Here is an 11,904-nt window from a genome sequence, read left to right as displayed (position 1 = left end):
GTTGAAAACAAGGGGATAAATACTAATGCCTCAGCCCGCATACAAAGGTGGGCACTCGCGCTATCAGCGTATAACTATACCATCTGCCACACGCCAGGCACCAAGAACTGTGCAGATGCTCTCAGTCGGCTACCATTGCCCACCACGGGATTGGAAATGGCGCAGCCTGCAAACTTGTTGATGGTGGCACAGCCCGCAGACTTGTTGATGGTCATGGAAGCGTTTGAAAATGATAAAGCACCTGTCACGGCCCGTGATTAGGACTTGGACCAGCCAAGATTCTATGCTGTCCCTAGTAAAAAACTGTGTACTGCATGGGAGCTGGGCCAGCATCCCTGTTGAAATGCAAGAGCTAATCAAGCTGTTCCAGCGGCGAAAGGATGAGCTGTCCATTCAGGCAGACTGCCTGTTGTGGGGTAACCGCGTAGTGCTACCCAAAAAGGGCAGGGAGACGTTCATCTCAGACCTCCACATCACACACCCGGGTATAGTAATGATGAAAGCGATAGCCAGATCCCACGTATGGTGGCCCGGTATCGACTCTGACTTAGAGTCCTGTGTACGGCAATGCCGCGTGTGTGCTCAGTTGAGCAACGCGCCCAGAGAGGCACCACTAAGTTTATGGTCCTGGCCCTCCAGACCTTGGTCGAGGATCCATGTCGACTATGCGGGCCCGTTTCTCGGTAAAATGTTCCTGGTGGTATTGGATGCTTTTTCAAAATGGATTGAATGTGAAATAATGTCGGGAAGCAGTGCCACCGCCACCATTGAAAGCCTGAGGGCCATGTTTGCCACCCACGGCTTGCCTGGCACACTGGTCAGTGACAACGGGCCATGGTTCACCAGTGTCGAACTTAAAGAATTCATGACCCACAATGAGATCAAATATGTCACCTCGGCCCCGTTTAAACCAGCCTCCAATGGGCAGGCAGAGCGGGCAGTACAGACAATCAAACAGAGCCTTAAACGAGTCACAGAAGGCTCATTCCAAACCCGCCTGTCCCGAGTACTGCTCAGCTACCGCACAAGACCCCACCCGCTCACAGGGGTGCTCACGGGAAATTGATCTGAATGACCCTGTGTATGTGCTAAACTATGGACATTGGTCCCAAGTGGATCACGGGCACGGTGATAGCTAAAGAAGGGAGTAAGGTGTTTGTAGTCAAACTAGACAATGGACAAATTTGCAGAAAGCACCTGGACCAAACGAGGCTGCGGTTCACAGACTGCCCTGAACAACCCACAGCCGACACCACCTTTTTTGAGCCCACAACACACACCCAAAGCATCAACGACACCACCCCGGACCAGGAAGTCAAACCCATCACGCCCAATAGCCCAGCAAGGCCAGGCTCACCTAGCAGTCCTGCAGGGCCAACAACACGCCAGCCCAGTGAGGGCACAGCCAACACACCAGAACAAACATTTGTACCGAGGCGTTTTATCAGGGAAAGAAAGGCTCCCGACCGCCTCACCTTGTAAATAGTTTTCACTTTGACTTTGGAGGGGAGTGATGTTGTGCATCTGTAAAGCATGCGCTCCCATGTTCCGCCACCAGGGAGCTCATCCTCTGAAGTCCCAAGGGATCCCAGCATCCCTTGGGATCACTGTATATAAGCCGGCCCCTTCGGCCTATTCCTCACTCTGGAGTTTCTTAATGAAGACTGAGGTCACTTACTTTAACCTCCCTGTGTGCAGCCTCATCTGTGTTAGGAACACAACAGAAAGATGTGGAGAAAAGACTGGGAATTGAGAATAAAAATATTGAGTTCTTGTCATTAACAAAATGTTGCATTCGGTTTCATGGGTTGAATGACCTACACCTGTTCCCTTTTTCTACTTTTGTTTACTCTCGAACGAAAGAACTTGCATTTATACAGTGGCTTTCATGTCCACAGGACATCCCTAAGAACTTAACAGACAATGATTTACTTTGGATATTATTGCACTATTTTATAAGCCAACATGGCAGCTAATATGCACACAGCAAAGTCCTACAAACAGCCATGAGATAAAAGACCACCTGATCTGTATTGTAGTGATGTTGGGATCTATCCTTGGTTCCTCCAAGTTCTCATCTAAGTTCTGCCACTTGTCGACATTATTTTTCACAACTATACTTCAGTCAGGTAGATGACAGAATTAGGTTCATTATTCAGGATAGGTCAGAATTAACAGAACTGCAAGTTTGCCTACTTGTTCCATTATCCACATGTCCGTTCAAAATGAGGTCAAAAACTGCACTCTCACTCATGCTTTTAGTTTTTCAAATGTTCTGAGTAACAGTAAGGAATAGTTGCTCCAGGGCTGTGGTCTTTAAACTTTCCTTTTAAAATTGACTTTAGAATGGTGACCATCATGTGGTGACTTTACACAGTTCCTTAGGGCAAGGAAAGATTTTTCTCATCTTGTTTCTTTTACTTTTGCCATATTAATCTTTTCAATAATTTCACCAAAATGTAAACACCTATATTTTAATTTTGACTTTTTAGTTGAATTATCTGTTTGCTCAGGAATGAACCCAACTGCCCTTTGCACACATTTCCAGTATTTAGCTCGCATATCAGGTCCAATCCACAACAACAACTTGTGCCATTTGGGCCTGAGTTTTTGTTTCCCTCGTGCGCCGTAAAGCAAACATAAAAAGGAGCTCAGCATCAGTGAAAATATTCCTACGTGTTTTTATGAAGTTGAGCACAGAGTTTGGAGACAGAGCTGGGTGAATTGCACTGCTTGCGAGTGGATCGCAAGCAGATTGGAAGAATTTGGTCATCGTAGGTATTCGGTGGACAGCAGGAAAGCAGTTTCTCATAGAAACATAGAAAATAGGTGCAGTAGTAGGCCATTCGGCCTTTCGAGCCTGCACCATCATTCAATAAGATCATGGCTGGTCATTCCCTCAGTACCCCCTTCCTGCTTTCTCTCCATACCTCTTGATCACCTTAGTTGTAAGGGCCATATCTAACTCCCTCTTGAATATATCCAATGAATTGGCATCAACAACTCTCTGCAGCAGAGAATTCCATTGGTTAACAACTCTCTGAGTGAAGAAGTTTCTCCTCGTCTCAGTCCTAAATGGCCTACCCCTTATCCTAAGAGTAAGTGCCCTGGTTCTGGACTTCCCCAACATCGGGAACAATCTACCCGCATCTAACCTGTCCCGTCCCGTCAGAATCTGGTATGTTTCTATAAGATCCCCTCTCATCCTTCTAAACTCCAATGTATAAAGGCCCAGTTGATCCAGTCTCTCCTCATATGTCAGTCCAGCCATCCCAGGAATCAGTCTGGTGAACTTTCGCTGCACTCCCTCAATAGCAAGAACGTCCTTCCTCAGATGAGGAGACCAAAACCAGGTGAGGCCTCAACAAGACCCTGTACAATTACAGTAAGACCTCCCTGCTCCTATACTCAAATCCCTTAGCTATGAAGGCCAACATACCATTTGCCTTCTTCACCGCCTGCTGCACCTGTATGCCAACTTTCAATGACTGATGAACCATGACACCCAGGTCTTGTTGCACCTCCCCTTTTCCTAATCTGCCGCCATTCAGATAATATTCTGTCTTCGTGTTTTTGCCCCCAAAGTGGATAACCTCACATTTACCCACAGTATACTGCATCTGCCATGCATTTGTCCACTCAGCTAACCTGTCTAAGTTACCCTGCAGCCTCTTAGCGTCCCCCTCACTGCTCACACCACCACCCAGTTTAGTGTCATCTGCAAACTTGGAGATATTACACTCAATTCCTTCATCCAAATCATTGATGTATATTGTAAAGAGCTGCGGCACTCCACTAGTCACTGCCTGCCATTCCTGTCTGCCAACCAGTTCTCTATCCACGTCAGTATATTACCCCCCAATGCCATCTGCTTTGATTTTGCACACCAATCTCTTGTGTGGGACCTTGTCAAAAGCCTTTTGAAAGTCCAAATACACCACAATCACTGGTTCTCCCTTGTCCACTCTATTAGTTACATCCTCAAAAAATTCCAGAAGATTTTTCAAGCATGATTTCCCCTTCATAAATCCATGCTGACTTGGACCGATCCTGTCACTGCTTTCCAAATGCGTTGCTATTTCATCCTTAATAATTGATTCCAACATTTTCCCCACCACTGATGTCAGGCTAACCGGTCTATAATTATCCGCTTTCTCTCTCCCTCCCTTTTTAAAAAGTGGTATTACATTTGCTACCCTCCAGTCCACAGAAACTGATTCCGATTCAATAGCCTGTTGGAAAATGATCACCAATGTATCCACTATTTCTAGGGCCACTTCCTTAAGTACTCTGGGATGCAGACTATCAGGCCCCAGGGATTTATCGGCCTTCAACCCCATCAATTTTCCTAACACAATTTCCTGCCTAATAAGGATACCTTCAGTTCCTCCTTCTCACTAGACCCTCGGTCCCCTCGTACTTCTGGAAGGTTATCTGTATCTTCCTTCGCGAAGACAGACCACAGTATTTGTTCAATTGGTCTGCCATTTCTTTATTCCAATTCAAAAGGAGGAGTGGAGCCACAGAACCCAAGGACTCCAAGTTAAGTATCTAGATATCTAATATTTCTAGACTGCGATGTGTATGCACACTAGGTCCGTGCAGCAGAGCAGGTCTCCAGTCATCTTGGTTAATCCTTGCCATTGGAATAAGACCTAGCTCTGTCAAGCCCGTGTGGTGGCTGGTATGCAATGGCCACCACACATTAAAAAAATCCACGCACAGGCATCTTCCATCCTTCAAGATTTGGTTCGGTACCTAGAATTTTAGGTCCTTTATTGAAACACCTGTAAACTTTTTGACGTGGAAGCAAGTCATCCATGATTTGAGGGACTGCCTATGATGATGATGATGTTAAATTCAGTATTGCGCTGGACGATATTTACCGCCTCCAACTGGGATATTCAATTTTAGTGCCCCAAGAGGGGAGTGGAGAGCTAAGGGAAGCATTCCAAACGCCTCCCTAGGGCACTAACCCTGATTCCTAGGGCCGCAGCACGGCATCACAACTGAAGCCGGCATGCTAGCTCTTGAAGAGGAGGTCCGATGGACGAACTGAAAACTGGGAATAAAATGGACCAGAGCTCCTATTGCACACCAATCAAGGGGAAATAAGTGCACAAAAACTAAATGAAATTGCAAAAATCACTACTTATGGACACCCAGCTGCTCAGTCGTCTCCTTATCGCCCTGGGAGGTTGGGGAACGCTTCCTTTCTCTGTCACAATTAGCGCCTGGCGCTAAGGCAGGTGAACCCAATGAAGTTCGTGACCGCGGCACTAATGGGGCTTTGCACCCGTATCTACGTCACCAAGTGGGTGGAGCTAGAGTGCGCAACGCTCACTGTTAGCTTCACCAGTAAACTTCTACTGACTTTCCTGGGAGGCGCTGACAGTGTGGTGCTCTGACGGAAAGCGCTTAACGACCCATCTTGGGCACTAACGGGTGGTGCTGAGCAACCGAATTTGTGTGTTTAGTATCTCAGTGATTCTTATTAAACTTGAGTAAATAACTTTATCTTATTTCTCTCTACGTTAGGGCAGTGGGTTAGTTAGTAGTCTAATAAATAGAGGCACGGCAGGGCACCTCAGTCCCATTGAATGGACATCCTGTGCCACGTGGCAAGTCCAGGATGCTTCTCATGTCCTGGACAATCACGTTTGCAGGAAGTGACATCAGCAGGAGCTCAAGCTCCGGGTTTCGGTGCTTGAGCAGCGGCTGACATCACTGCAGTGTGCCCATGAGACCGTGAGCTACATGGATAGCACTCTTCAGGAGGTGGTCACCCCGCAGCTTTTAAAGTTTGCAGGCAGAGAGGGATGGGTGACTGCCGGACAGACAAGATGGACCAGGCAAGTAGTGCAGAAGTCCCCTGGGTGCATCTCACTCTGTAACAGGTGTTTGAATACGGGTGAGGGCGATGGTTCCTCTGGGGAGTCCAACCAAGAGCCAAGGCCACGTCACCACAGGTGGCTCAGCTGTACGGCACTGGGGCGATGGGGGGCGGAGGGAGGAGAGAGGGAAGGTCAGAAAAGCAATAGAGGATTCAATAGTCAGGGGAACAGACAGGTGTTTCTGCGGCCACAGACATGACTCCGGGATGGTATGTTGCCTCCTTGGTGCCAGGGTCAAGAATGTCATTAAGCGTCTGCAGGGCATTCTGGGGGGGAAGAGGGTGAAGAGCCAAAGGTCCTGGTCCATATCGGTACCAATGACATGGGTAGAAAGAGGAATGAGGTCCTGCAGGCAGATTTTAGGGAGCTAGGAAAGAGATTAATAAGCAGGTCCTCAAAGGTAATAATCTCCGGATTACTCCCGCTGCCATATGCTAGTGAGTGCATAAATAGGAGGATAGAGCAGATGAATGCATGGCTGAAGAGATGGTGCAGAAGGGATGGCTTTGGAATCCTGAGGCATTGGAACAGCTTCTGGGGAAAGGTGGGACCTGTACAAGCCAGACAAATTGCACCTCAACAGAGCCGAAACCAACAACAACATGTAATTATATAGCGCCTTTAACATAATAAAACGTCACAAAGTGTTTCACAGGAGTATTATCAGACAAAAAATTTGACACTGAACTACAGAAGGAGAAATTAGGGCAGATGACCAAAAACTTTATCAAGGAGGTAGGTTTTAAGGCATGTCTTAAAGGAGGAAAGAGAGACAGAGAGGGTTAGGCAGGGAATTCCAGAGCTTAGGGCCACAGCAACAGAAGGCACGGCCACCAATGGTTGAACGATTCTAATCAGGGATGCTCAAGAGGCCAGAATTAGAGGAGCACAGATATCTCAGGGGGTGGGGGGAATTATAGGGCTGAAGGAGATTACAGAGATAGGGAGGGGCAAGGCCATGGAGGGAGTTGAAAACTAGGATGAGAATTTTGAAATTGAGGCATTGCTTAACCGGGAGCCAATTTAGGTCAGCAACCACAGCGGTGATTGGTGAACGGGACTTGGTGCGAGTTAGGACACGGGCAGCCGAATTTTAGATGACCTCAAGTTTACAAAGGGTAGAATGTGGGAGGCCAGCCAGGAGTGCATTGGAATAGTCACGTCTAGAGGTAGCATAGGCATGGATGAGGGTTTCAGCAGTGGATGAGCTGAGGTAAGGACGGAGGTAGAAATAGGCAATCTTAGTTATGGCACGGTTATGTGGTCGGAAGTTCATTTCAGGGTCAAATGTGACACCAGTTTGGCTCAGCCTCAGACAGATACTGGGGAGAGGATTGGAGTCAGGGGTGAGGGAACGGCAGGACTGAAGACAATGGCAACATCCTCATAAATCTCCTCCGTACCCTCTCTATGCAATCATATCTTTCCTGTAATCAGGTGACTAGAACTGTATGCAGTACTCTAGCTGTTGCCTAACTAGTGCTAGCGAAGCTGGTGGACATCTGTCTCCAGGGCGCCCCTAAAGGGGAGGACTTTTGCATCCCGGGCTGCCATCTTTATTTGTCAGCAGACTCTTGCTTCGGCATGACAATGGTGGCCCTCGCGTTGACCAGGCCGCTATCGTGCAGCCCGGCATTCCGTTTTAGGTGCCAGGCTGCTGGCCCAGTCGATCGCGTCCCTGGTGGCCAACAAAGGGCCTGCAGAGCGCACAGCGACCCTTCCCTTTAATGGAAGGAGTGGGGTGTTGTAGTGAGTCAGCACTACGTGGACCATCTATGCAATGCTGGACTGAGCGCCGTGCTACTGCCCCGGGAGCGCCCCTCAAAGGCAGTGGAGTGCCGGAGACAGCGCTCTGCTCCCTTTGAGGGGTGTAGGGCCCAATTCCGCATTGGGGGAGGGACTTCCGGCACGAGCGCAGGAAGTACCAGCCCCGGAAGGTTACTGCCCCCAATCGGGACGAATGGCAATTTCTAGCCCCATATATCCAAGAATATCTAGTGCCCAATCCTGCCTTTTTTTGAGCCAGCTCTCTGTTGTCACTGTCATGTAAGTACTTTTGGCATCACTAGCCACTAGATTGCATCGCTCATGCAGCCCAAGTATAAAAGGCCAGCCATTTTGTATACGAGTCACTTTGGGCCTTAATAAAGCAGAGCCAAGGTCATACCTCTTGGAGTTAAAGAGTACTCAGTCTAACAGTTATTGCATACACAACATTTGGTGATGAGGCAACAAGAATCTTTGCATGCAAAAATGAGTACAATTGGATTGTTAGAGAAATTTGTGGAAGGAGAAGATTGGGCAGACTTTGTGAGCCATTTGAACCAGTTCTTCGTGGCCAACAAAATGGAGCAGGTCAGCGACGCAGATCGGCGCTGGCGGTGTTCCTCATGGTTTGCGGTCCAAAAATTTATGGTCTGATGAAGAATCTACTCCTGCCTGTGAGTCCAACAGAGAAGACGTATGAAGAATTGTGTACACTGGTACAGGACCACCTTAAGCCAGACAAAGGCATCATCATCTCGAGATACAGATTTTACACGCACGTTCGCTCAGAGGGCATTCTGGCGGAATTCGTTGCCAACCTGGGACGTCAAGCGGGACCGTGTAAGTTCGGGGTTGTGGTGGCAGACATGCTGCGGGACTTCTTTGTAATCGGCATCACCCACGAGGTGATCCTGCGTAAACTGCTGGCAGTGAAGACGTTAGACTTGAACAGGGCCATCACAATTGCTCAATCATGAATGACGACGGATAGAAGTCTAAAGCAGTGAAAAATCGAAACTCGGCAAGTACGGTAAATATGATTGATTCGCCGTTCGGCAGAGCGGCACATGGCTGGGCCTACCCGAGTGCGTACGCGAAACCTGTGGCTGCCCGAAGTCCGCCAGCGGGAATGCATCCTATTTCTCCGTGTTGGAGTTATGCGGGAAATCACCGGCACCAGCAGTGCCGATTTAAGCAATATAGTTGCAAAGGCTGTCTGAGAGTGGGGCATCTCCAGCGCAAGTGTCCACAGATGAGCAAGCGTACTGCGACACACCACATGAAGGATGATGGTCAGACTAGCGCGGATCCAGATCCGCAATCCGAGATACCAGAGGAGGAAGTGTATGGACTGTACTCGTTCCTAACTAAGAGCAAACCGATAATGATCAACGTGAAATATAATGGGGTGCCGGTATCGATGAAACTGGACACGGGGACAAGTCAATCGATAATGAGCCAGAGAACATTCGACAAGCTGTGGGATACTAAGGCTGTGAGGTCCAGGCTGAGTCCAGTCAATGCCAAGTTGCACACGTACATCAAAGAACTCATAACGGTGATTGGCAGTGCCACAATTAAAGTGTCGTATGACGGTGCGGTTCACGAGTTACTGCTATGGATTGTCCCAGGCAATGGCCCAACGCTGTTCGGCAAGAACTGGCTTGAAAAAATCAGATGTGATTGGAACGACATCAAGGTGTTGTCGTCAGAGAAAGATACATGTGCCCCAAGTACTGAGCAAGTTCCCCTCGCTGTTCGAACCAGGAATCGGCAACTTCACAGGAGCCAAATTGCAGAGCCACGTGGACTCGGATGCAAGACCCATCCATCATAAAGCTCATGCAGTTCCGTATATGATGAGGGAGAAGGTCAAAATCAATCTGGACAGACTCCAGTGTGAAGTGATCATATCACCTGTGAAATTTAATGAATGGGCCAGACCCATTATTCCTGTGTTGAAAAGTGATGGCACAGTCAGAACCTGTGGAGACTACAAGGCTACGTTCAACAGGGTTTCAAAACAGAATCAGTACCCGTTACTGAAGGCTGATAACTTGTTTGCAAACACTAGCCGGGGGGAAGTCGATCACCAAACTGGACTTGACATCAGCCTACATGACACAGGAGCTGGTCGAGACGTCGAAGAGACTTTCGTACATTAACACGCATAAAGGACTGTTTATTTATCACAGGTGCCCTTTTCGAACTTGCTCGGCTGCAGCAATATTTCAGAGGAACATGGAGAGCCTACTGAAGTCTGTTCCCAGAACCGCCGTGTTCCAAGATGACATCCTGATCATAGACCATGACTCCGAGAAACATCTGAACAACCTGGAAGAGGTTCTATATCGTCTGGACAAAGTGGGATTCAGACTGAAATGCTCGAAGTGTGTCTTCATGGCACCAGAGGTCAATTACCTGGGGAGGACTATTGCTGCTGATGGCATCAGGCCCACGGACACGAAAACCAAGACCATTAAGAATGCACCCAAGCTGCAGAATGTGGCGGAGCTGCATTCGTTCCTGGGTCTACTCAAACTACTTTGGTAACTTCCTACTTAAATTGAGCACCTTATTAGAACCACTGCACATGCTGCTAAGAAAAGGCGACAACTGGGTGTGGGGTGCGTCTCAAGACAGAGCTTTTGAGAAAGCCACTCTAACAAGCTTTGCTCTAACAAGCTGCTGGTACATTATGACCCATGTAAACGTTTAGTATTGGCCTGTGATGCTTCGTCATATGGAATTGGTTGTGTACTCCAACAAGCTAATGTGTCGGGTAAACTTCAACCAGTCGCGTATGCTTCAAAAAGTTTGTCTAAAGCAGAAAGAGCCTACAGCATGGTAGAGAAAGAAGCACTAGCCTGTGTGTATGGGGTTAAAAAGATGCATCAGTACCTGTTTGGTCTTCGGTTTGAACTGGAGACAGATCACTAGCCACTCATTTCACTGTTCTCTGAAAACAAAGGTTCAATACCAATGCTTCATCCCGCATCCAGAGGTGGGCGCTGACATTATCCGCTTATGATTATGTCATTCGCCATAGACTTGGCACAGAGAATTGTGCCGATGCTTTGAGCCATCTACCGTTGCCCACACCGGAGGTGGGAACGCCACAACCGGCGGACCTATTGTTAGTTATGGATGCTTTTGAGAGTGAAGGAACCCCTGTCACGGCTCAACAAGTTAATACCTGGACTAGCTAAGACCCAATTTTATTGGTGGTGAAGAGTTGCATCCTCAAAGGTGCTTGGTCTGCCATACCCAAGCAAATCTGCGAGGAGACCAAACCTTACATTCGTCACAAAGACGAACTGTCTATTCAGTCGGATTGTATACTGTGGGGCAATTGTGTTGTTATGCCCAAGAAATGAAGAGAGAAATTTGTAGGTGAGCTACATAGCACACATCCCAGCATTGTAATAATGAAAGTCAGGTCTCGTGTATGGTGGCCGGGAATTGATTCTGAGCTGGAATCATGTGTGCATCAGTACAACATTTGCATGCAGCTCAGCAAAGCACCAATGGAATCGCCGCTAAGTCTGTCGTCGTGGCCGTCCAAACCATGGTCCAGGATCCACATAGATTTTGCAGGTCCCTTTCTGGGGAAGATGTTTTTAATTGTGCTGGATGCATATTCGAAGTGGATAGAGTGTATAATCATTTCATCCAGCACAATCCACAGCTACCATTGAGAATCTCAGTGTCATGTTCGCGACACATAGTCTGCCTGACATCGTTGTTAACGACAACGGATCGTGCTTCACCAGTCAGGAGTTTCAAGAGTTCATGAAACTCAATGGTATCAAACATGTAAGGTCAGCACCATTCAAACCTGCATTCAATGGGCAAGCAGAACGTGCTGTCCAAATCATAAAGTAGAGTATGAAGCGAGTAACCCAAGGGTTACTGCAGACCCACCTGTCATGCATACTGCTTAGTTACAGGACAAGACCGCACGCTTACCGGGGTCTCGCCTGCTGAACTAATGATGAAGAGAGGTCTTAAAACCAAGCTATCTCTTGTACACCCTGACTTGAATAATCATGTTGAATATAGAAGACAAAGTCAGCAAGGGTATCACGATCACGCAGATGTGTCACATGATATTTCTGGAAATTATCCTGTATATGTTCTGAATTATGGTCAGGGTCCCAAGTGGATCTCTGGTACTGTCATGGCCAAGGAGGGCAACAGAGTATTTATTGTCAAGCTCAAAAATGGGCAAACATGCAGGAAA

The sequence above is a fragment of the Pristiophorus japonicus genome, chromosome 6 (assembly GCF_044704955.1).
Source record: "Pristiophorus japonicus isolate sPriJap1 chromosome 6, sPriJap1.hap1, whole genome shotgun sequence".
NCBI classification, from domain to species: Eukaryota; Metazoa; Chordata; class Chondrichthyes; family Pristiophoridae; genus Pristiophorus; species Pristiophorus japonicus.
This window is presented reverse-complemented; position numbering follows the sequence as displayed.